The sequence below is a fragment of the Anomaloglossus baeobatrachus genome, chromosome 4 (assembly GCF_048569485.1).
Source record: "Anomaloglossus baeobatrachus isolate aAnoBae1 chromosome 4, aAnoBae1.hap1, whole genome shotgun sequence".
NCBI lineage: Eukaryota > Metazoa > Chordata > Amphibia > Anura > Aromobatidae > Anomaloglossus > Anomaloglossus baeobatrachus.
In genome coordinates this window covers 91099500-91125795 of record NC_134356.1, presented here as the reverse complement: position 1 = coordinate 91125795, position 26296 = coordinate 91099500, and the positions used below count along the sequence as shown (strand labels likewise).

The 26296-nt window shown below is 49.3% G+C and overlaps 1 protein-coding gene across 2 annotated transcripts in view; it reads left to right on the top strand.

Annotated features, from left to right (window-relative positions):
* The first annotated feature begins 19078 nt into the window (after positions 1 to 19078).
* The window catches only part of C4H5orf24 (chromosome 4 C5orf24 homolog), a 41859-nt gene continuing 34641 nt past the window's right edge, over positions 19079 to 26296 (top strand). Inside the window, exon 1 of one of the 2 annotated variants that reach the window (XM_075344459.1) lies at positions 19079 to 19257. The gene's annotated coding sequence lies outside the window, so the exon portion shown is untranslated. The remainder of the gene's footprint in view (positions 19258 to 26296) is intronic. The other variant, XM_075344460.1, reaches the window with a different exon arrangement.

The following is a 26296-nucleotide window of genomic DNA, read 5'->3' as shown; positions in this document are numbered from 1 at the left end:
TCCGATTGGTGATCGCTACAGCACCTTTGCGTTGCCTTTTTCACGCCCCTCTGTTCCGATTGGTGATCACTACAGCGGTGCCTGATTGGGTGACCGCGTGCCAAACAAAGGAAGACACAAAGAACGACACACTAGCGACATCAGACAGAGTCTCTACTACGTGGAACAAAGAATGGAACTTAAAGAATTAAATCACTGTAACGCCTTCAGCAAGTTACCCAATCGGAACGCTGTTATGACCACCAATCTGTCGTGGGGGCGTTGTAAAATACACCGCAAAAACACGCCCTTGTCCTGCCTTCAGTCCTAAGTCACTGCCTTCAGCGTCGTCGTGACCGTTGGTGCTGCGGTGTCAAACACAAGGATGCATGTGGCGCAGCGGGATAGCAATCAAAAAATGACCTGGAATATTCAAGAGCGAGCAGTGATCTCGCAGCAGGGGTCTGATCGTTGTTATGTCACACACACAGCGACGTCGCTGTTTAGGTCGTTGCTACGTCACAGAAAATGGCGACTTAGCAGCGATGTCATTGTCGTCGTCGCTGTGTGTGACACCACCATTAGAGCCTCAAAATCCACTCTAGCAAGGTGGATCAGGGAAGCCATGGCATTAGCTTACTCAGCTAGTGGTAAGGAAGTACCGGCAGGCCTAAAGGCTCATTCCACGAGGGCGGTGGCATCTTCATGGGCAGAAAGAGCTGAAGTCTCCATTAAGCAGATATGCAAAGCGGCTACGTGGTCATTACCCTCGACCTTCTACAAACATTGGTTAGATCTATCCTTTCCTGACCTCACCTTTGGGAGAAGAGTTCTGCAGGCTGTAGTCCCACCCTAGAGTTTTCTTTTCCCTGTAATGTTCTCATGGTGCCGTTATAGGGTGAAGGAAAAATACATAATTACCAGTAAGGTGTTTTTTTTCTGAACCCATGACGGCACCCTTATATTCTGTCCCTGCACTGGGTGTTTCTTTTTATTCAGTTTTCACCATTTACTTTTTTCACACGGAAGTGTTATGGTGGTGGTGGTGGTCATATGTTGTATTCACCTTTTCCATTGGAGGTCCTTTCATGCTGTGTAATCAACTGATGTTGGGAGAGGTACTGTCCTTTTTTTTTTTTTTTTTTTTTTTTTATCCTGTAGGTTTCCTGTCCTTGAAGGGTGGACCCTCTCTCTAACGTGGTGCCGTGATGGATTCAGAAAAAAACACATTACCGGTAATTACGTATTTTGCAGCCAATCACCCTGCCAAATAAAAAAAAATGTAACACCACATCATAACACTCTAACTACAGATAATGTAGTAGAAGTCACCTGCAGTCCTATGTAACACCACATATAACACAGTGATAACTCTTGAGTACTTATAATGTGGTAGTTATTACCTGCAATCCTATGTAACATCCTGATGAAGCCAGCTTGACTGGCGCAACGTGTCGGGATTTTTTCTGTGCCATCCTGACCCCTTCACTGGGTCCCTGGTAACTATACCCATTTTCACTCAGGCCATGGGCCAGAAATCTATATTTTTTTTTTATTTTTTTTTTATTTATTTATTTTGCTACTTGCATGCCCTGCTCCAGCACCTTAGGGAAAGAATTGAGGGTTGGGTTAATCAGCCACATGGTGGCCCTGGTAATATATCCATAGCATGTTTATTTGAGAACCAGTGCAGTTTATAACCGCCAGATACCAATCCTCGTCTTTAACCTCATAATTCATTACTGTGGGGGTATTGCAGTGTGTTGGTATTTAACCTTTATTGGTGACTATAGGGATCCTTTGCCTGTAACCATGCAGGGTTATTTTGGATGATCACAATTTTGTATGTGTATTTTAAATGATTTTAAATGTGTTTGATTGCCACTTTATATTTGAATAAAATCTTTGCATGTTTTTGCACAACATAAATCCATGTCAGGTATCATTCAATTATTTTATATAAGCGTGGTGCCTTGTTGTACTTTTATCGTGCTTTAGATAATGTAGTGGAAGTCACCTGCAGTCCTATGTAACACCACATATAACATAGTGATAACTCTTGAGTACAGATAATGTGGTAGTTATTACCTGCAATCCTATGTAACATCACAGATAACATAGTTATAACTCTGAGTACAGAAAATGTAGTAGATGTCATCTGAACTTGGATAGCACCTAAGTCGTTAAAGGTGATTCCACGTTTCCCTCAGGTAAAATAATAAAGATTTTACTCACCTTCCATACTAGCGTCCTTCCTCAGTCTCCCTCCCTCAGTCTCTCTCCCTCCCTCCCTTTCAAATCAAATCAAATTGGCTTTATTGGCAGGACCAAAATACAATCAGTATTGCCCAAGCAAGTAAAGTCTCTCTCCCTCCCTCCGTCTCTCTCCCTCCGTCTCTCTCCCTCCCTCCGTCTCTCTCCCTCCCTCCGTCTCTCTCCCTCCCTCCGTCTCTCTCCCTCCCTCCGTCTCTCTCCCTCCCTCCGTCTCTCTCCCTCCCTCCGTCTCTCTCCCTCCCTCCGTCTCTCTCCCGCCCTCCGTCTCTCTCCCGCCCTCCGTCTCTCTCCCTCCCTCCGTCTCTCTCCCTCCCGCCCTCCGTCTCTCTCCCTCCCTCCGTCTCTCTCCCTCCCGCCCTCCGTCTCTCTCCCTCCCTCCGTCTCTCTCCTTCCCGCCCTCCGTCTCCCTCCCGCCCTCAGTCGCCCTCCGTCTCCCTCCCGCCCTCCGTCTCCCTCCCGCCCTCCGTCTCCCTCCCGCCCTCAGTCTCCCTCCCGCCCTCAGTCTCCCTCCCGCCCTCAGTCTCCCTCCCGCCCTCAGTCTCCCTCCCGCCCTCAGTCTCCCTCCCGCCCTCAGTCTCCCTCCCGCCCTCAGTCTCCCTCCCGCCCTCAGTCTCCCTCCCGCCCTCAGTCTCCCTCCCGCCCTCAGTCTCCCTCCCGCCCTCAGTCTCCCTCCCGCCCTCAGTCTCCCTCCCGCCCTCAGTCTCCCTCCCGCCCTCAGTCTCCCTCCCGCCCTCAGTCTCCCTCCCGCCCTCAGTCTCCCTCCCGCCCTCAGTCTCCCTCCCGCCCTCAGTCTCCCTCCCGCCCTCAGTCTCCCTCCCGCCCTCAGTCTCCCTCCCGCCCTCAGTCTCCCTCCCGCCCTCAGTCTCCCTCCCGCCCTCAGTCTCCCTCCCGCCCTCAGTCTCCCTCCCGCCCTCAGTCTCCCTCCCGCCCTCAGTCTCCCTCCCGCCCTCAGTCTCCCTCCCGCCCTCAGTCTCCCTCCCGCCCTCAGTCTGCCTCCCGCCCTCAGTCTGCCTCCCGCCCTCAGTCTGCCTCCCGCCCTCAGTCTGCCTCCCGCCCTCAGTCTGCCTCCCGCCCTCAGTCTGCCTCCCGCCCTCAGTCTGCCTCCCGCCCTCAGTCTGCCTCCCGCCCTCAGTCTGCCTCCCGCCCTCAGTCTGCCTCCCGCCCTCAGTCTGCCTCCCGCCCTCAGTCTGCCTCCCGCCCTCAGTCTGCCTCCCGCCCTCAGTCTGCCTCCCGCCCTCAGTCTGCCTCCCGCCCTCAGTCTGCCTCCCGCCCTCAGTCTGCCTCCCGCCCTCAGTCTGCCTCCCGCCCTCAGTCTGCCTCCCGCCCTCAGTCTGCCTCCCGCCCTCAGTCTGCCTCCCGCCCTCCGTCTCGCTCTGTCTCGCTCTCCCGCCCTCCGACTCGCTCTCCCGCCCTCCGTCTCGCTCTCCCGCCCTCCGTCTCGCTCTCCCGCCCTCCGTCTCGCTCTCCCGCCCTCCGTCTCGCTCTCCCGCCCTCCGTCTCGCCCTCCGTCTCGCTCTCCCCGCCGTCCGTCTCGCTCTCCCGCCCTCCGTCTCGCCCTCCGTCTCGCTCTCCCGCCCTCCGTCTCGCTCTCCCGCCCTCCGTCTCGCTCTCCCGCCCTCCGTCTCGCTCTCCCCGCCCTCCGTCTCGCTCTCCCGCCCTCCGTCTCGCTCTCCCGCCCTCCGTCTCGCCCTCCGTCTCGCTCTCCCGCCCTCCGTCTCGCTCTCCCGCCCTCCGTCTCGCTCTCCCGCCCTCCGTCTCGCTCTCCCGCCCTCCGTCTCGCTCTCCGTCTCACTCTCCCCTGCTCCGTGTCTCTCTCTCTCTCTTTCCCCCTCAGTCTCTCTCTCTTTCCCCCTCAGTCTCTCTCTCTCTTTCCCCCTCAGTCTCTCTCTCTCTTTCCCCCTCAGTCTCTCTCTCTCTCTTTCCCCCTCAGTCTCTCTCTCTCTCTTTCCCCCTCAGTCTCTCTCTCTTTCCCCCTCAGTCTCTCTCTCTCTTTCCCCCTCAGTCTCTCTCTCTCTTTCCCCCTCAGTCTCTCTCTCTTTCCCCCTCAGTCTCTCTCTCTTTCCCCCTCAGTCTCTCTCTCTCTCTTTCCCCCTCAGTCTCTCTCTCTCTCTTTCCCCCTCAGTCTCTCTCTCTCTCTTTCCCCCTCAGTCTCTCTCTCTCTCTTTCCCCCTCAGTCTCTCTCTCTCTCTTTCCCCCTCAGTCTCTCTCTCTCTCTTTCCCCCTCAGTCTCTCTCTCTCTCTTTCCCCCTCAGTCTCTCTCTCTCTTTCCCCCTCAGTGTCTCTCTCTTTCCCCCTCAGTGTCTCTCTCTTTCCCCCTCAGTCTCTCTCTCTCTCTTTCCCCCTCAGTCTCTCTCTCTCTCTTTCCCCCTCAGTCTCTCTCTCTTTCCCCCTCAGTCTCTCTCTCTCTTTCCCCCTCAGTCTCTCTCTCTCTCTCTTTCCCCCTCAGTCTCTCTCTCTCTCTTTCCCCCTCAGTGTCTCTCTCTCTTTCCCCCTCAGTCTCTCTCTCTCTTTCCCCCTCAGTCTCTCTCTCTCTCTTTCCCCCTCAGTCTCTCTCTCTCTCTCTTTCCCCCTCAGTCTCTCTCTCTCTCTCTTTCCCCCTCAGTCTCTCTCTCTCTCTCTTTCCCCCTCAGTCTCTCTCTCTCTCTCTTTCCCCCTCAGTCTCTCTCTCTCTCTTTCCCCCTCAGTCTCTCTCTCTCTCTTTCCCCCTCAGTCTCTCTCTCTCTCTCTTTCCCCCTCAGTCTCTCTCTCTCTCTTTCCCCCTCAGTCTCTCTCTCTCTCTTTCCCCCTCAGTCTCTCTCTCTCTCTTTCCCCCTCAGTCTCTCTCTCTCTCTCTCTCTTTCCCCCTCAGTCTCTCTCTCTCTTTCCCCCTCAGTCTCTCTCTCTCTCTCTCTTTCCCCCTCAGTCTCTCTCTCTCTCTCTCTTTCCCCCTCAGTCTCTCTCTCTCTCTCTCTTTCCCCCTCAGTCTCTCTCTCTCTTTCCCCCTCAGTCTCTCTCTCTCTCTCTCTCTCTGTCTCGTCTCGTCCGTCTGTCATCCCTCTGTCTGTCGTCCCTCTGACTGTGTATCTGTGTCTGACTGTGTATCTGTGTGTGTCTCTGTCTGTCTTTAGAAAATGAATAATGACCTCCAGCAAGCCAAAGGATAGTGAAAAACTGTGTGGATACTTTATTGTAAAGAATATTTTTTTTTTTTCTTTCAATTCAATCCGCATACAGGCAATAAAAAGAAAGAAATGAAAATAGTCTGCTAGGAGTGGAAATGAGACGTGTTTCGGCTACACTTTCATCAAAGTTATGATGCAATGTAAGCAGGTTTTTTGGGCAAATAACTGTAAAGCGTAAAGTTAAATTTTCCCCTCAAAATAGTCTTCCGTTCCCTGAGTCAAATGAGGTCTCTGTGCAACATTTTGTGATTGTAAATGCGACTGTGTGAATTCCTTTAGCGGACATACACATACACACACATACACACACATACACACACATACACACACATACACACACATACACACACACACGCACACACGCATACACGCATACACACATAGACACACATACATACATACATACATACATACATACATACATACATACATTAGTATTTGGTACCACTGCCCTTAACCCCTTCACCCCCGGCCACTAAAACACCCTAATGACCGGGCCATTTTTTGCAATTCTGACCAGTGTCACTTTGACAGGTTATAACTCTGGAACGCTTCAACGGATCCTGGCGATTCTGAGATTGTTTTTTCGTGACATATTGTACTTCATGTCAGTGGTAAATTTAGGCCGATATTTTTTGCGTTTATTTGTGAAAATTTAGGAAATTTGGCGAAAATTTTGAAAATTTCGCAATTTTCAAACTTTGAAAATTTATGCCCATAAATCTGAGAGATATGTCACACAAAATAGTTACTAAATAACATTTCCCACTTGTCAACTTTACATCAGCGCAATTTTCGAAACAAATTTTTTTTCCGTTAGGAAGTTAGAAGGGGTCAAAGATCATCAGCAAATTCTCATTTTTCCAACAAAATTTACAAAATAATTTTTTTTAGGGACCACATCACATTTGAGGTGACTTTGAGAGGCCTAGGTGACAGAAAATACCCAAAAGTGACCCCATTCTAAAAACTACACCCCTCACTCTGCTCAAAACCACATCCAATAAGTTTATTAACCCTTTAGGTGCTTCACAGGAACCAAAGCAATGTGGAAGGAAAAAATGAAAATTTTACTTTTTAACACAAAAATGTTACTTTAGCCATAACATTTTCATTTTTACAAGGGAGAAAAGAGAAAGTACACAATACAATTTATTGTGCATGTTCTCCTGAGTACGCTGATACCCCATATGTGGTAAAAATCAATTGTTTGGGTGCACGGCAGAGCTCGGAAGGGAAGGAGCGCCATTTGAATTTTTGAACGCAAAATTAGCTGAACTCATTAGCGGACGCCATGTCGGGTTTGAAGACCCCCTGAGGTGCCTAAACAATAGAGCTCCCCCACAAGTGACCCCATTTTGGAAACTAGAGCCCTCAAATAATTTTTCTAGATGTTTGGTGAGCACTTTGAACCCCTGGGGGCTTCACAGAAGTTTATAGCGTTGAGCCGTGAAAAGAAAAAAAATTTTTTTTACAACAAAACGGTTGCTTCAACCAGGTAGCTTTTTTTTTCACAAGGGTAACAGGAAAAAATGCACCATAAAATGTATGGTGCATTTTCTCCTGAGTACGCAGATACCCCATATGTGGTGGAAATCAAATGTTTGGACACACGGCAGTGCTCGGAAGGCAAGGAGCGCCATTTGAATTTTTGAGTGCAAAATTAGCTGCACTCATTAGCGGACGCCATGTGGGGTATGAAGACCCCCTGAGGTGCCTAAACAATGGAGCTCCCCCACAAGTCACCCCATTTTGGAAACTAGAGCCCTCAAATAATTTTTCTAGATGTTTGGTGAGCACTTTGAACACCTGGGGGCTTCACAGAAGTTTATAGCGTTGAGCCATGAAAAGAAAAATTTTTTTTTTTACCACAAAACGGTTGCTTCAACTAGGTAGCTTTTTTTTTTCACAAGGCTATCAGGAAAAAATGCACCATAAAATGTATTGTGCATTTTCTCCTGAGTACGCAGATACCTCATATGTGGTGGAAAGTAATTGTTTGGGCGCATGGCGGGGCTCAGAAGAGAAGGAGCGCCATTTGACAGCAAAATTGGTTGGAATCATTAGCGGACGCCATGTCACGTTTGGAGACCCCCTATGGTACCTAAACAGTGGAGCTCCCCCACAAGTGACACCATTTTGGAAACTAGAGCCCTCAAATAATTTTTCTAGATGTTTGGTGAGCACTTTGAACACCTGGGGGCTTCACAGAAGTTTATAGCGTTGAGCCGTGAAAAGAAAAAAAATTTTTTTTACCACAAAACGGTTGCTTCAACTAGGTAGCTTTTTTTTCACAAGGGTAACAGGAAAAAATGCACCATAAAACGTATTGTGCAATTTCTCCTGAGTACGCAGATACCTCACATGTGGTGGAAAGTAATTGTTTGAGCGCATGGCGGGGCTCAGAAGAGAACGAACGCCATTTGAATTTTCAAACGCACAGACGCAGTGCACTGATCGGCCGCTGCAGGACGCACGGTCGGATGTGATAAAAAAAAGCGTCGGGGGATACGTAAAAAAAAAGAGTCACGCCAAAAATTGAACATGGATGCAGATACGTTATGTGCATCCCTGATCAGCGCTTGGCGGGATGCACGGACGGATGCGATACAAAAAGCGTCGCAAATACGGAAAAAAGTCACGCCAAAAATTGAGCAGGGATGCCGATCCGTTATCTGCATCCCTAATCAGCGCTCGGCGGGACGCACGGACGGATGTGATACAAAAAGCGTCGTGAATACGGAAAAAAGTCACGCCAAAAACTGACCACGGATGCAGATCCGTTATCTGCATCCCTGATCAGCGCTTGGCGGGATGCACGGACGGATGCGATACAAAAAGCGTCGGGGATACGGAAAAAAAAGTCACGCCAAAAATTGAGCAGGGATGCCGATCCGTTATCTGCATCCCTGATTAGCGCTTGGCGGGACGCACGGACGGATGCGATACAAAAAGCGTCGGGGATACGGAAAAAAAAAGTCACGCCAAAAATTGAGCAGGGATGCCGATCCGTTATGTGCATCCCTGATCAGCGCTTGGCGGGACGCACGGACGGATGCGATACAAAAAGCGTCGGGGATACGGAAAAAAAAAGTCACGCCAAAAATTGAGCAGGGATGCCGATCCGTTATCTGCATCCCTGATCAGCGCTTGGCGGGACGCACGGACGGATGAGGTGTAAAAATGGACAGGGGATACGGGAAAAAAAAAAAAAAAAAGTTATACTCACAGTACCCAGAGGACTAGCAGGAGGATCACTGACCAGAAGAGCTGCAGAGGAACAGATGGCAGAGAGATGGACAGCTTTACAGGAGCAGCAGGCAGATCAGCAGAATGCCCAGGAAGGACCCAGCGATGGACGCAGATGTGATCAGGCCGGTGAAGACAGGTAAGAGGACGTCGGGGGAGAGCAGAGGGGGAGAGGGGGGGGGTGAGAGCAGAGGGGGGGTGAGAGCAGAGGGGGAGGGGGGAGAGCAGAGGGGGAGACCGGAGAGGGAGCTGCAGAAGCAGAATAGAGATAATGGGGGAGGCAGTCAGATCGCGGGGGAAGCAGATCGGGATGGGGGGGGGGGGTTGGGGGGAGCAGATCGCGGGGGGGGCACGGCAGGGGCTATCACGGCAGCGCGCAGGGGCACCACGGGAGCGCGCACGGCTGCAAAGTGAGCACAGTACTCACGTGCAGCAGCAGCAGCGGTGACCCCAGCTACGGCGGCGGCAGCAGCAGCGGTGGCGTGGTACTACAAGTACCAGCCACTGCACGCTGCAGCCATGTTGGGGGAGGGCTCGCAGGCCAGCACAGGCCTGGGGAGGGCGGCCACCGGCAGATCAGACCGCCCCACTGCACACGGATTGGAGCGATTGCGCGTCATAGCACGATCGCTCCAATCAGTGCTGCAGGGGCTGGGGGCGGCATGTTTGAGGTCCACCTATGATATGCTGCAGCAGCTGCGGCATCTCATAGCTGGATCTCACAGGATCGCACTAATTCGGGCATTATTTTTGCCGAAATTAGTGCGATCGATGTGGTTGGCGGTTCAGATTTGAACAGCCAATCACATCGATCGTCGATAGGGGGTGGCGATGCCGCCCCCCCTGGGGTCAAGCAAAGGCCCCTGCTGTAAGAAACAGCAGGGGACATCATTTGAAAGCCGTTGCTATGGCCACGGCAATCAAATGAAGTTTAGGCAGTAAAATTACGTCCCTGGTCGTTAAGTCACGTTAAAATAGGACGTAATTTTACTGCCCGCGGTCGTGAAGGGGTTAAACAGTATGACTTGGGTAAAACGTTTTGGATATCCTTCCACAAGCTTCTCACAATAGTTGATTGGAATTTGGGCCCATTCCTCCTGACAGAACTGGTGTAGCTGAGCCATGCTTATAGGTCGCCTTGCTCATACCTGCCTTTGTATCTTTGCTCATAAATTTTCAATAGGATTGAGATCAGGGATTTCTGATGGCCACTCCAAAACATTGACTTTTCTATCCTTAAACCACTTTGTTTCCAGTTTGGCAGCATACTTCGGGTCATTGTCCATTTGGAAGACCCATTTCTGCCAAAGCTTTTAAGTTCCTGGCTGATGTCTTGAGATGATGCTTCAGTATTGCCACATAATCTTTCCTCATGATGTCATCTATTTTGTGAAATGCACCAGTCCCTCTTGCAAAACAACAACACCACAATATGATGCCACCACCCCCGTGTTTCACAGATGGGATGGTGTTCTTAGGTTTCAAAGCTTCTCCCTTTTCCCCTCACCCATGACAGCACCACATGAGAGGGATCCACCCAGCGAGGACAGGAAACCATTCTGAATAAAAGGGCGGTACTTCTCCCCTTCATCAGTTGGTTTCCTGTCCTTGATGGGAGACCTTGTTTCTGAACACAGCGTTTTAAAGAAAGAAGTTTTTAGTAGAAGAAGCCTGTATCTACCCAGCCCCGTCCGGTGTCTGGAAAAGCAGGGTGAGTCCTGTGGCGCCGTTCTTCGGAGCTAGAAGCGCTGTCCACCAACCCTTAGGGGACCTGGTGTCCGTACGGGGGGTGTCCGGCAAGGACTATAACGTGGGTTTTGGACCGCAGCTCCATCCTCCACCCTTGCGCTCCCTTGTTGCTGTGTAGGACTTCCGGGTGTTTGGCGACACGCGAAAAGCATGCTGGGAGGAGGCGTGCTTGCGTGATGTCACCGGAAGAAGATGGCAGCGCCCATGCGGCGGCAGCAGCAGTGACGTCTGTGTAACAGGGCAAGAAAATCCCCACTGTTAGATCACTGCTGGGAGCGCAGACGAGGCGCAGGGGTCATATGCGACCGAAAGGCGGAGGATCCACTATTAAAGTAGTGCTTACTGGCGGAGAGAGGTGCTTGTGCCTACATTCCAGGATGGATACAGATGGGCAGCAGCACTCTCCGGCAGCAGGCACGTAAGGACGGTAATCGTTCTAGTGACGCAAGCTGGCCTGGCCATGACAGTCAGAAGAGCAGATCCTCCCGCGGCTCCGAAGCTTCTGTGAGAGATGTGGATGTTCAGAGGAAGCCTCCAGAACCGGTACTCTTGATCTCCTATGGTGGGTGGAGTGATCTTCGTGAATGTCACCTTACTCATAGGTCATTGTGGTTTTCCCTTTTTTTTGTTCCTGCATCACTAGGTGGTCCATAAAAAATCCAGGTCCAAAAAGAAACATAAGGAGTGTCCCCTGAGCCACTCTCGGCTCAGTGGCAGAAAAAATTGTGTGCAGCATGCATTCGTACCACAATTGCAGAGGAGTCTCCAGGGTTCTCGGCGAACCTTAGGTCAGTCATCAGATCTGAGGTACAAGATTCCATGAAGGCTTTCTTGAAGAAGTCAAAGGCGGTAGACTCTGACTCTATTTCTTCCGCCTCGTCCACTGCTACTTCACACTCTGACTCTTCATCCTCAGTGATATGGGAGGCAGGCCATGCTTCTCAATTGATGTTGGGAATCTGGTTAAGGCGGTCAGGGCGACTATGGGCCTAAATCCCCCAGATCTCTTGAGGATGTTTTGTTTGGAGGATTAGAGAATAAGAAGCAGCATACCTTCCCGGTAAACTTTAAAATAGAAGCTCTTATCCAGAAAGAGTGGAAGCGTCCCGATAAAGCAGGCGCTCTCCTCCCTCCTCAAAGAGAAAATATCCTTTTGATGATGAGAAGGCGGCATTGTGGGATAAAGCCCCGAGGATCGAAGCTGCAGTGGCAAAATCCTCTAAGAGAGGAGGCATTCCCCTGGAGGATTTGGGAACATTTAAAAGACCCCTAGACAAATCAAGCAGATGGCTGTCTTAAGCACTTGTGGGAATTTGGCCAAAAGGGCATTATGGTTGAAGGGTTGTCCAGGGGGGAATCTGCAAACCAAGCATAAATTATGTTCAGTGCCATGTGATGGTCAGCTCCTTTTTGGCAAACAGCTGGAAGATGCGTTGAATAAGGCATTGGATAGCAAGAAGTATTTACCAAGGTTCCACTCAACTCAGCCTCTTCTCATTCTTCCTTTCGGAGGCATAGATTCATCAAGGGCAAGCCTCCGGATAAATAGAAAATGGGAGCACAAGCCTAGACGAAAGTCAGGATTCATGTTCGGTGGTTCCGCTTCCTCCTCGAAGAAGTCATCCCAATGACGCCAGGCTACAAATTGGGGGACGCTGTTCTCAATTTCTGGAAGCACGTGAACGTATTTCCACGAACACTTACGTGCAGGCTATAATAAGGGAAGGTCTCAAGTTGCAATTTCTCTTTCAACCCCTGCAGCATTTCATCATCACGCCTCTTCGGAGGTCATTGGAAGAACAACAGGCTCTGGAGTCAGAAATTATGGGATTACTGGACAAGTAAGTTCTTTGCGAGGTTCCGCTTTCAGAAAGAGGAACAGGATTTTATTCCCCTCTCTTTCTCATAAGAAAACTGGATGGTTCCTTGCGAACCATAATCTACCTCAAACGTCTCAATTGGTTTCTTCAAAATTATCCATTCAAGACGGAAACCGTTGTCTGCCATAAAACTATTGTTCCGCGACTGTTATATGGCGGTAACAGACCTAAAGGACGCATATTACCATGTTCCCATCCATCAAAACTATCAACAGTTTCTCCGAGTGGCACTTCCATCCAGAACAGACTTCATCATTATCAGTTCAGAGCAATTCCTTTTGAGCTGTCTATCGCCCCCAAGATTTTCACAAAAATGCTCGTCCCTTATCTAGATGACTTCCTTTTGATTGTCAACTCCAAACAACAATGTACAGAACACCTGCAGTACCTCCAGACGATCCTGCGAGACCTAGGATGGATTGTGAATCACAAAAAAATCGAAATTAGAACCAGTTACGACTCAAACGTTTCTCAGTCTCACACTAGACTCGGAGCGTCAGTTATGCCTTTTGCCAAAGGAGAAAACACTCAAGGTGTTGGAGTTGGCTCTGAAGGCAATCCACCATCCCAAAATGTCCCTGAGAAAAGCTATGTCTCTGCTGGGCTCCATGACATCCTGCTTTCCGGCGGTTCTATGGGCCCAGATCCACTTGAGAGCACTCCAATGGCAAATCCTGTCTGCCCAAAAAGCATTAGGAGAACATTTGGAAGGGGACGTCACTCTATCCTTGGCGGTCAAGAATTTCCTGCTTTGGTGGACGTCCATAGATAACTTGTCCATGGTAGTTCCCTAGCTGCCTCAGGATCAGAAAGTGGTCACTACCGATGACAGCCAGCCCGGCTGGGGAGCTCACCTCCACGAGCAGATATCCCAGGGCTGAGGGTCAGCACTGGAAGGAGCACAGCCCTTTTAACCTTCTGGAGCTATGGGCAGGAGAACGAGCACTCAAATCCTTTTTTTCCCTCCTCCGGAGACGACATGTTCGCGTAATGTCAGACTGTCTACAGTCTCATACATAAACCATAAAGGGGGCACAAGGTCCCCATCCCTACTGCAGGCATCTTACAGTCTTTTTCACTGGGCGGAGCAGAATTCCCTCTCAGCTCTGCAAATAAAAGGCCTTCTCAATACCATGGCAGATTACCTCAGTTGCCATCAACTGCGACAAGGAGAATGGTCCTTGAATCCACGGATCTTTCAACAGATAGTGACTCTGTGGGGAACATCACAGATAGACCTGTTTGCCACCAGACTAGTTCTATTTCCTTAACCCAGCAGACCAGCCCTTCGCCGTGGATGCGCTTCAGGTTCCATGGACTTTCAAACTAGCCTATGCCTTTCCCCCGATTGTCATGTTACCAACAGTTATACAGAAGATCAGGGAAGATCAAGTGAGGGTCCTTCTCATTGCCCCCTTCTGGACCAAGAGGTCATGGTTCTCTCTTCTGAGGACAATGTCAGTAACAGATTCATGGGTTTTGCCGGAGATTCCAGACTTTTTAGTGCAGGGACCAGTATTCCACGCAAAAGAGAAGGGGTTCCATTTAACAGCATGAAACTTGAGAGGTCATTGCTCATGCGCAAGGGGTTCTCTTCTTACCTCGTCTCTACATTGCTGAAGAGTTGGAAACCGGTTTCCACAAAAATCTATGGGAGAGTGTAGCAAAAGTTTCTTACATTTGCAAATATTCCCTTGGGTATGGAGGCTCCTATTCCATCCATTTTAGAATTTCTGCAGAAGGGGTTTGACCTAGGGCTAGTGTGCCGCCCCCGTACCAGCAGCCAAGCTGCTCGGGTCCGGATCCGCAGTGGCTCGAGGGGTCTCCGGACCCGGGGGTCATGCGGACACTCAAATAAAAAGGGGTGTAATACGTGCGGGAGATTTGTTGTAGGTTCTTCGTGACGCCACCCACGGTGTGTGGTAAGATGGAGTACCACCGCTGCTATTGGATGGAGTGGATTGGATGGAGTGGCAGCTAGATGTTGGACCCTTCCGTGGGTAGGGGTGGATGCAGGACACGGGGAATGATGTAGGCCGGAAGTGGCGCACCGTGCCGGATCGGGGGATGTTGGTGTACTCACTGTTGAATAATTGCACACAAGTCTGCTGGTAAACCAAGGTGTCAGTGGCCGGCTGCCGCGTCCGGGTGTACTCTGGTCCCACACCCGGCTGGTGTACTGATGTCCCTTCCTCCGGCACTCTGTAACTTTCTCAATTCTGGACAGCCTCGTATGGAACGGGGAAGTCCACTCCCGGTGCTGTTGTGGTTGGGAGTCGTGCCCTCGAAAACTGACCCTTGGGATCTCAGTGGGTGTTTGCGGATACCCTATCCCCCGTGGTGGGCTGCCATTTCGCTCTATCTCGGCTCCCACTTTGGAACAACGTCTGGAACCTTGCTCCCGGCCTGGTTAATTAGAGAAGGGGCTTGCAACAGTCTTCTAACTAGGGTCCAGGTACCCCGCCTGTGCACAGTTTCCGGACCGGATCTCCGCTGTCGGTACCGGCGGACTCCAACCCTGTCCCGGTCCACTTTGGATTTCCCGCGACCGAACTCCTGTCGCCTTTGGACACGGTCCACTGCTTGGCACCTAGCCAGTAGACCAGGGCCACTACCCAGGCTACCCTTCACTAGGCTCAGCTTTCTTTACTACTCGAAATCTGAACTTTAACTACTGTGTTCCCACCGCCGGTTCCTCAAGACCCCTAGTTGGGTGCTCCCAATCCGCCTGGTCCCACCCACTGGTGTGTCCTTCTTACCCTGAGGGGGGTGGCTAGGATTTTGTGGCAGATGGTACCTGATGTGGGATGGTGTTATATCAGGTGAATTGTTCCTCTGTGACCACCTGGCGGCGCCAGGGCGTCACATTAGCGGTAAACACTCTAAAGGTTCATGTTTCTGCCTTAGGGGCCTTATACAAATGTAACCTGGCAGCCAACCAGTGGGTTAAACGGTTTATGAAAGCTTGCAATAGTAATAAACCAATAGTCATGCCTAAAGTTCCACCATGGGATCTTAATTTAGTTTAAGATTCCCTCACAGGTCATCCCTTTGAGCGCATTGCTGAGATCTCCCTAAAGTTACTAACATTAAAGACTATTTTACTAGTGGCCTTGACATCAGCTCGTATCGTTAGTGACTTACAAGCCTTATCGGTAGTTCATCCTTACACTCAGATACTAGATGATAGGTTGGATCAGGTCTTAATATTACCTTATCTCCCAAAGCTCGTCTCTCGTTTCCATAGGATGCAGGAAATAGTTCTGCCCTGCTTTTGCAGCCATCCCACGAATCCGGGGAAATGCAGATTTCACACGTTAGAAATTAGGAGGGCCCTACTGCAATACATCTCATTGACATAGTGTTAGGAAAACACAATCCTTATTCATAGTTATTCAGGATAGTAGGTTAAGGTCTTGGGGTATCAAAGGACACTATCTCTAGGTGGATTAGGGGAGCCATTGTTTTAGCCTACTCATCTGCTGGTGCTGCCATCCCTGATGGCATACGGGCCCATTCCACCAGAGCGGTGTCGACCTCCTGGGCTGAGAAGGCACAGGTATCTATTGACCAAATTTGTAGGGCCGCTACCTGGTCCTCACAATTTACTTTTTTCCAACGCTATCGGTTGGATCTATCCTCCTCGGCTGACCTCTCGTTTGGTAGAAGGGTGCTTGAGGAGGTGGTCCCTCCCTAATATGTTATTCTCTGAAAATCTTTCACGTAGTGCTGTCACGGGTGAGGGGAAAATACCAAGGTTACTTACCGGTAGCCGGTCTTTCCAGAACCTATGACCGCACCCATATAATCCCTCCCTTTCTCACCCTTGGTGTGCACTATTCTAGGTGTGCATGTGTGTGTGATAGTTAGTGACGGAGTTAAGTTCTAATGATTTTCGGAGGTCTTCTCATTCTCGGTAAACCAACTGATGAAGGGGAGGGGTACCGCCCTTTTATTCAGATTGGTTTCCTGTCCTCGCTGGGCGGATCCCTCTCTCACGTGGTGCTGTCACGGGTTCTGGAAAAAACGGCAAGTAACCTTGGTGTTTTTGCTGCAAACATAACGATAGTTAAATTTTAGTGTAGTCAAACCACAGGACATGTCTCCAAAAATTAAGGTCTTTGTTCCTGTGTGCATTTGCAAACATTTTTATCTGGCTATTTTATGTTTCTTTTGGAATAATGGCTTCTTCCTGGCAGAGTGGCCTTTCAGACCATGTTGATACAGTACTCATTTCACCGTGAATAATGACACAATCTTACCAGCTTCTGCATGTTCACAGGGTCTTTTGCTTTGTTCTTGGGTTCATATGCACGTCTGACCAAAGCACGTACCCAGATCCTTCCTGAGCAGTATGACAGCTGGAAAATCCCATCTTGCTTGTACTTGTGTATAATTTTTGGACAGATGAACAAGGCACCTTTAAGTAACTGGAAATTGCACCCGAGTGAACCAGACTTGTTCAAGTCCACAATTCTCTTCCTGAGATTTTGGCTGATTTCTTTTGACTTTCCCATGATGCTACACAAAGAAGCAGTGTGTTTCAGGTGTGCATTTAAATAAATCCACAGATGTGTCTCTAATTAAATCAGATGTTGCCAATAAACCTATCAGAAGCTTCCAAAGACATGACATCATCATATGGGCTGTCCCATATTGCTTAAAGGCATAATACTCTTAGTGGATTTAAACTTTTGTTTTTGCAGGAAGTAATAAAAATGCCTTAAAACATTTGATCTCTCTCTTATTCTGGCATTTGACAAATCTAAATAATTTTGGTTCCTAATTGACCTAAAAAGGAAAGGTTTATTTTTATTGTGATTTCATGTCCTATAGTGAGAAAACCTGCATATGTGGTTTTTTAGTGTAAGTAAACTTCTGGTTTCAACTGTACGTCAGGTTATGTATAGTGACTGCACAGTACAACCGTGCACACATGCATGTCAAGTTATCCATGGAGGAGAGACTGAAGGCACTCACCAGAAATGCGGTAAAAAAAGCTGTTTATTCAACCATCAAGTCAAGGGGAAAAGGCGTGGGGAGGTAGGAACACACAATCCGTCGGACGACGGCCGTTTCGCGTCTTTACAACTGACGCTTCCACGAGTCCAATGGACTCCGACGGATTGTGTGTTCCTGCCTCCCCACGCTTTTTCCCCTAGACTTGATGGTTGAATAAACAGCTTTTTTCACCGCATTTCTGGTGAGTGCCTTCCGTCTCTCCTCCATGGATATTGTGAATTGTGGTCTATTGGAATGAGCACCGTGGCCAGTATACAATGGAATTTATTGCCATATACTGCATGTATAACCCTGGAATAAGATGATTAAGCGGTTAGCTCGCTGAATGGTGTTTCCTCCTTTTTCTTCTGTTTTGACTACGTCAGGTTATGTATAGTGACGGCACAGTACAGCCGTACACACATACAGTACATGTCAGGTTATGTATAGTGACGGCACAGTACAGCCGTACACACATACAGTACATGTCAGGTTATGTATAGTGACGGCACAGTACGGCCATGCACAGATACATGTCAGGTTATGTATAGTGACGGCACGCTACGGCTGTGCACACATACGTCGGGTTATTTATAGTGACGGTGCACACATACATGTCGTGTTATGTATAGTGACGGCACAGTACGGTCGTGCACACATACCTGTCAGCTTATGTAAAATGACGGTGTCATACAGTGTTCAGGTCCAGACTCATTAGGTGTCACTGCAGCGTCAGGCTCTGTTCACACTGCAGAGCCTGACAGGCAACCTGATGTCTCCTGTTGTTCACCCAAAGCTGGGCGTCTGCTGTTTCATGTGGTCTATTCCTCGGTCCTGCAGGGGTTAATTCCTGCTGACCTGGGGAACGCTACTACAAGCTCAGGTTGCTAATAATTACCAATCACAGCCGCTTCCTTCCTATGAAAGATTCTGGACCTTGCTATTCAGCTCTGATAATTGCTTCAGCATAGCTCCAGCGATTCCGGTCTTAGTTGTTATCCTGCTTATGGTGATCTGTGTTGCGGTTTTGTGTGGTGGGGACGTTACTCTGTTGTGCAGTTATTTGCTTCTGTTTTCTTTTCATATTGTCTCTCATTTGTGTTTGAGTGCAGTGTGTACGAGTTTTTCGTTCTCCCTTGTCCATGTTGTTTGTGTGGGGTTTTGTTATTGGATTTTCCGACCGGTCTCAAGAGTTTGGGAAAGGGAAAGTAAGATCAGGGCTTGGACAAACGTCAGGGTTACGCTGGGGGCTCGGACCTGGCTAACATCAAGCCTACCTCCGAGAAAAGAGCGCAGAGCCTCGAGTCTGAGGGCCAGCCTAGGGGCCCCTGTTCTGTCATTACATATGCCGTGACAGACACCACAGTACTGCTGTGCACACATACATGTCAGGTTATGTGTAGTGACGACACAGTACGGCCGTACAGACATACATTTCAGGTTATGTATAGTGACAGCACAGTGTGGCCGTGCACACATATATGTCAGGTTATGTGTAGTGGCGGCACAGTATGGCCGTACAGACATACATATCAGGTTATGTATAGTGACAGCACAGTGTGGCCGTGCACATATATATGTCAGGTTATGTGCAGTGGCGGCACAGTATGGCCGTGCACACAGACATGTCAGGTTGTGTATAGTGACGGCACAGTACGGCCGTGCACACATATGTCGCCTCCTGTAAGAAAATGGAGCCAGTCTCCTCCTTCTCCCTTTACTTCCGCATACACAGATCGCAAAATGGCCGCTGCGCCGAATCTGTGACATTTCTGGATTCTGACATGGTTACCGCCCTCCTTCTCCTCCCTCTCCTCCTCTCCATCCTCCCTCCTCCTCCCCGACGGCCTGGAAGCCGAAGCCCCGGTCCACACAGGTCGACAGCCTCGGTACCGCGGTCTACACCAAGGCGGCAGGAGGCGGAGCTGAGGAGCGGCTGTCAGCACCGACTCCCGGAGAGCGAGGTGAAGCGTGCGATGATCGCTGTGGGGGCTGACGGCCATTGTCCTAAGTGTGCAGACAATGGAGCAGGGGCTGTACGGTTCACTTGCGGGTGTTGCGCATCCTGTGGTCGTCCATCACAGAGCATGCATGTATGGTCAGCTGTATACTGTGTCCAGCATTTGTGGTCAGCTGTATACAGTGCCCGGCATGTATGGTCAGCTGTATACAGTGCCCGGCATGTATGGTCAGCTGTATACAGTGCCCGGCATGTATGGTCAGCTGTATACAGTGTCCAGCATTTGTGGTCAGCTGTATAAAATGCCCGGCATGTATGGCCAGCTGTATACGGTGCCCGGCGTGTATGGCCAGCTGTATACAGTGCCCGGCGTGTATGGCCAGCTGTATACGGTGCCCGGCGTGTATGGCCAGCTGTATACGGTGCTCGGCGTGTATGGTCAGCTGTATACAGTGCCCGGCATGTATGGTCAGCTGTATACAGTGTCCAGCATTTGTGGTCAGCTGTATACAGTGTCCAGCATTTGTGGTCAGCTGTATACAGTGCCCGGCATGTATGGTCAGCTGTATACAGTGCCCGGCATGTATGGTCAGCTGTATACAGTGTCCAGCATTTGTGGTCAGCTGTATAAAATGCCCGGCATGTATGGCCAGCTGTATACGGTGCCCGGCGTGTATGGCCAGCTGTATACGGTGCTCGGCGTGTATGGTCAGCTGTATACAGTGCGCTGCATGTACGGTCAGCAGTATACTTGCCCGGCGTGTGTGGTCAGCTATATACAATGCCGGGTGTGTGTGGTCAGCTGTATACAGTGCCTGGCGTGTGTGGTCGGCTGTGTGCGGTGGGTGCCTGGTACGTGTGGTCGGCTGTGTGCGGTGGGTGCCTGGTATGTGTGGTCGGCTGTGTGCGGTGGGTGCCTGGTGTGTGTGGTCGGCTGTGTGCGGTGGGTGCCTGGTGTGTGTGGTCGGCTGTGTGCGGTGGGTGCCTGGTGTGTGTGGTCGGCTGTGTGCGGTGGGTGCCTTGTACGTGTGGTCGGCTGTGTGCGGTGGGTGCCTGGTGTGTGTGGTCGGCTGTGTGCGGTGGGTGCCTGGTATGTGTGGTCGGCTGTGTGCGGTGGGTGCCTGGTGTGTGTGGTCGGCTGTGTGATGCCTTCATCAGGGAATATTACAATGGTCGCAGCACATATGTCCAGTGGGCAAAAAGGAAGAACTCTATGAATTGTGCAGGCTCTGGTGTGAGGACGTGACTCTCCCCCTGAGTGTGGTGCTCGGTCCGGTTTGTCACGTTGATGTATGTGATTTATCCTGGCCGCTGCGGTCCTCTGTGGTTGGGCCATGTGTACTCGCTGAGGCAGCTTTGGCGACTTTTTGGCTGTGACATTTTTGTTCTGCTGCTCTGTAATGTGACCGCTCACTGCGACACACGAGTCTCCATTGTTATGGCAGGTTTTTGGGTTTTTTTATGACTGGTCGTGGCAACTTGAGTGACCACTTTCATTTCTATTTGGCACAGTATATGGTGAAGGTCTGCACCTTGCCCACACGACGTGGGTCACAGTCTGTGTAGATCCAGCCTTAAAGGGAACCTGTCATCAGAAATTTCGCCCAAAAGCTAAAAGATTCCCCCTCTGCAGCTCCTGGGCCCCATGTGAGACCAAAATAAAGCCTTTATAAAGTTCTACCTTTTTGTATGCAGCTTCTGTAAATCTGACACGGGGGCGGGCTCTCTGCCGTCCGTTATTTTGCCCCCTGGTCCTGTATGCCGCCCCCATCGCTCCTTTCCATATCTGATGCACCGCCCACTGCTCCAGCCATCCCCGCGCATGCCCAGTGCCAGTCTCACAGGACTGAGCAGTGTGACCGCTGGTGACGTGTGCGCAGGCAAGTGATGATGGGCGGGACTGTGACTGTTATCAGCAAGTACCCGCCCATAATCTTGTGAGCGCGCAAATCTCTCCAGCGGTCACACTGTGCTCAGAGTAGATGCTAGACTGTATGGGCTGCTTCCAGGGATGATGTCCCTTTGTCATGTGATAGGGGCGTGTTCAAAATACTATCACATGACAAAGGGACGTCATCCCTGGAAGCAGCCCATACAGTCTAGCATCTACACTGAGCACAGTGTGACGCTGGAGAGGTTTGCGCGCTCACGAGATTATGGGCGGGTACTTGCTGATAACAGTCACAGTCCCGTCCATAATCACTTGCCTGCGCACACGTCACCAGCGGTCACTCTGCTCAGTCCCGTGAGACTGGCACTGGGCATGCGCGGGGATGGCTGGAGCAGTGGGCGGTGCATCAGATATGGAAAGGAGCGATGGGGGCGGCATACAGGACCAGGAGGCAGAATAACGGACGGCAGAGAGCCCGCCCCCGTGTCACATTTACACTATCTGAATACAAAAAGGTACCACTTTATAAACTCTTTATTTTGGTCTCACATGGAGCACAATAATAACAGGGACCTTTCTAGAATGCAGCCCAGGAGCTGCAGAGGGGGAATCTTTTAGCTTTTGGGCGAAATTTCTGATGACAGGTTCCCTTTAAATGTTTTTTTTCCACATTCGTTAATTTGTACATCTTTTTGTTTAAAAAAAAAACATGCAATTTCCTTTTAAAAAGTCTTTTCCATTCTCAAGAACTGAGGGATTTATAGGTTAAAGCTAGTTGCCTAGGTTACCAGCCACTTTTACTGTCTATCAGCAGTGTCCGCACACGTGCACTGCACACAAGCTCTTTCCCACAGAGCTTGGAAGTGCTGCTCTGACAGTTGTAGGGTCTGGACAGGTTCCGTGTCCTTGTTTAGCCACAGAGACAAAGCTTCCTCTACTTACAGCATCAGTTTGGGCCAGTGGTGCAGCCATTCAGCTGGTCTGAACCGTCAGTCACACAGGGGCGCACCTCGCTGTGTAGGTGCAGGAGCTCTGTGCCCCTGAAAGCTATTTCTAGACAACCTTTTTGTCTCCCATTATTGTAAATCTGTGGTGCAGAAAGAAGTCTTCCACACTTGGGTGCAGATCGGGAGCCAGGCTGCTCAACACAGCAGAGTACCCTGGGGAGAATCACTGGTGACTGGGTTCAGTTGTGGTTTACTATTCTTGGCCTTCATCAATTTAAACGTTTTTTTGGCTTAAAAAAACCCAAATAAATTCTTCTTGTCCCTGGGATCCGCTCTGATGGTCTCTGCAGGCAGGCCACTAGTGGTGAGGTCACAATCACCAGTTACCCGACCCCCGGGGTCTATTCTGATGGTCGCTGCCAGGCCACTAGTGGTGAGGTCACGATCATCAGTCACCCAGATACTGGGGTCCATTCTGATGGTCGCTGCCAGGCCACTAATGGGGAGGACATGATCACCCGGCCACTGGGGTCTGCCCTGATAGTCTCGGCCAGGCCACTAGTGGTGAGGTCACGATCACCAGTCACCCGACCCCCGGGGTCTATTCTGATGGTCACTGCCAGGCCACTAGTGGTGAGGTCACGATCACCAGTCACCCAGCCACTGGGGTCCTCTCTGATGGTCTCTTCCAGGCCTCTGGTGTGGAACGAAATCACCAGTCCCCCGGCCACTGATTCCCATAGTCATGAAGTCCTTGCTTTTGATCCAGCAGATACCTTTTTAACCCCTTCGCGATATTCGACGTACATGTACAATGCAAGTCGGAGGCGGGTTTATGGAGTGGGGTCACAGGGTGACTTGGATCCATACTAGTCATGTAGTGGCTGTGTCTTAGGCTACTTTCACACATCCGGATTTTTGCTCTGCGGCACAATACGGCGTTCTGCAGAAAAACCGCAACCGGCTTTTGTAACGCCGGTTGCGTTTTTTTTGCATAGACTTACATTAGTGCCGTATTGTGCCGCAGGGGCTTGCGTTCCGTCCGGTTTTGGCCGCATGCGGCAGATTTAGCCGATGCCGCGGCCGGATCGAACGTTCCCTGCAACGTTTTTTGCTCCGGCAAAAAACACCGCATCGCGCCGCATCCGGCCGCTGCAGCGCATTTTTCAATGCATACCTATGGAGGCCGGATGCGGCGCGATGCGGAAAAAACCGCATCCGGTCGCCGCATGCGGTTTTTTCCACTGCGCATGCTCAGTAGCATGCCGCAACCGGAAAAAAACGGATGGGCCGCATGTAAAAACTTATGCAAAGGATGCGGTGTTTTCGCCGCATCCGTTGCATAGTTTTCACAGCCGGATTGAGCCGCAGGGCTCAAACCGGATGTGTGAAAGTAGCCTTAGCCAGGGTCTGCCTCCAACAATTTCAGGTGGTGCAAATCCCTGTTTGAAATTGTTAACCTGTTAAAGGCCACTGTCAATTTCTGAAAACAGCATTTATTGAAAACTGCATGGGGGTGCGATCGGGGGGCGCTTATGTCTTGCTATGATAGCCGAGCGTCTATTGAAGACCTCCGTTCTTGTAATTACATAGCTCCCTTGAAACCCTGCCTGTGGCTGGCCTTCAAAGGATAACATGATTTTTGCTATATACAGCAATACTGTGGCATTACTGTATATAGCACAAACTATCAATCGCAGGTTATAGTCGCCTAAAGGGACAAACACAGTAAAAAAGTAAAAAAAAAACAAAACACAACTTCAAATAACCCCCCCCCCATTAAAATAAAGAAAATAACAAAAATACACTTGGTATCATTCAGAAAAACCCGATTTGTTAGGATAGTGTAAAAAATAAATTAAACTTAACCCAGAATTATTTATTTTTTTGTCTTCATACAAAATACCACAAAAACACTCTGTAACAAGCGATCAAAATAAAACGTCTATCTCAAAATGGCAGCAATAAAAAAAAATCACCCCCCCCCAAGAAAAAACATCACACGGCTGTGTCATCCAAAAAATGTTTTGGTTTTTTTTAGTTTTTTTATTTCACCAGTAAAATAAAACAAAAAGCAAAAAACAATAATGGCAATTGACCTCATTGTGAAGAGGTTAATCTTTTCCCATGCACTTGTATCCACCCCATATAGGAGAAGCAGGTGGGCTCGGTTTGGTGAGCTTGGAAGACGTGATGTTATCCTCAGGGGTCCAGTGAAAGGCTCCACTTTTGCCTATAGAAAGAATTGTCATTTGGAATTTTTTATGAGAATGTCTCTGCTCCCCGGTCGGCCATTAGTCCCCACAGATCAATTTATTCGGCATACTGAAAGGACACTTCAGAGCTGAGATCTTCCCAAAAATCTCCCTTCCTCAATCATTGTCTACTCCAAGGACAGTGAATTGTCCCTCGGGAAATGTCTTCATCATCGCAGGCGCTGTTCTGTTATGTAGGTGAGAAGAAAGTGAGCTATGGTGCTGGGGACATAGAACTGGGTCCAGGAAAAGCCAGCAGACTTATGAATGCTGCACTGACCTATCTATACTGGAGATCAAAATTTAAAGAACAACACACAATGTCCTAAATGTTGCAGTCATTGTGTTGTCCTATGTGATTATATCCTAACATGAGTAAACTCGCAGTATTTCAAGCTTCTTACATAAATTGAATTTATTGTAACGCACATAATAAAAATGTAAATGAGATAAATGAAAAAGAACACGGATCAAAATTAGAGAACACGTTCACATACCTACAAGTTATTGATGTTAATGAGCCCATGGTTCTAATTTCCTTAATTACCGTATCTGACAACCTAACTTTCCAGTTTGCATTGACTTTGAAAAAATGGTGTGCCGTTCCAAAGTGACTGAAACCCTCCGACAGCAAGTTGTCCAGATGAAGGCCAAAGGGGTGACCGTATCAGCCATAGCAAGAAAAGTTGGTCTTTCCAAGTCTGTGATTTTGAGAATATTGCATCTTTACATCACAAACTCTTTCAAGTCCCCCCAAGAAGGCTGGTCACCCCTCGAAAGACAAATGCAAGAGAGGACAGGATAATGAGGAGAATATCCATGGGTAATCGTTTCAGCACTGCAGCTGGAATTGCTCGCCAGTTCAGCACTGAACAGGGTAAGGATCTGTCTCGTCATAAAGTGTCATGACGTTTAAGCGCATTTGGACTGAAAGCCCACTCCGCAGTGACCATGCTTCTCATTAGCAGAAAGAATCAAAAGGCTAGACTCCCCTTTGCTGAGGAGCATGTTGTGTGGACAGAGGAGAAGTGGTCCACAGTTCATTTTAGTGATGAAAGCAAGTTTAGTTTATTTGGATCTGATGGGGAAACTTTATGTTCATCAACAAATTATCCCAAGACTGAACCCAAAGGGTGTTAAGATGTCAGTGAAAGGTGGTGGAGGAAGGGTCATGGTTTGGGGAATGTTTTCTGCAGCAGGAGTTGTACCTCTCATACAGCTACATGGCAGAGTGAATGCAAGTGTGTATCAGAACCGTCTTCAAAAACACGAGGCTCCTTACTTGTGTTCATCACTCAATCAACCAGCAATTTTCATGCAGCACAATGCCCCCTGTCACACAGCAAAACCGGTAAAGCAGTTCCTTAAAACCGAAAACAATGAAACAATGACATGTCCAGCCCAGAGTCCTGATCTAAACCCAATAGAAAACCTCTGGAAAATTCTTGGTGACAAAGTTATGGCCAAGAAACCCACAGCAGTCAAAGAACTGTGGAAGAGACTGGAAGAAGAATGGACCAAAATCACACCAGAGCAGTGTGAGAGGCTAGTGATGTCCTGTGGCCACAAAGGTGCTTAAGTCATTCACAGCAAAGGCCTGTACACGTCCTACTGATTGGTGACAGTTGTTACCTTCAGAAAATTTAGTCATAATCTTTCTCTGTGCTACAGTCATTGCTATTCTCTAAATATGATCATCTCGTTTTGGGCAAAATAAAGGTTTTATCTTGATAAACCTTGGATCTTACAAGTGCTGACATTGTATCTATACAAAAACTGAAGTGGGTACAGTGTACAGCGCCCCTCCAGAAGCTGAACTGCAGGGGTATCTAATGTTCATAGTGATGAGCGAAAAGTAACTATTCGTGTTTGTATTATTCGCAATGAATCCCAAAGTACTGTTCAGGTATTTATCACGAATAATGAATCTAATGCAAGTCAATGGGGAAC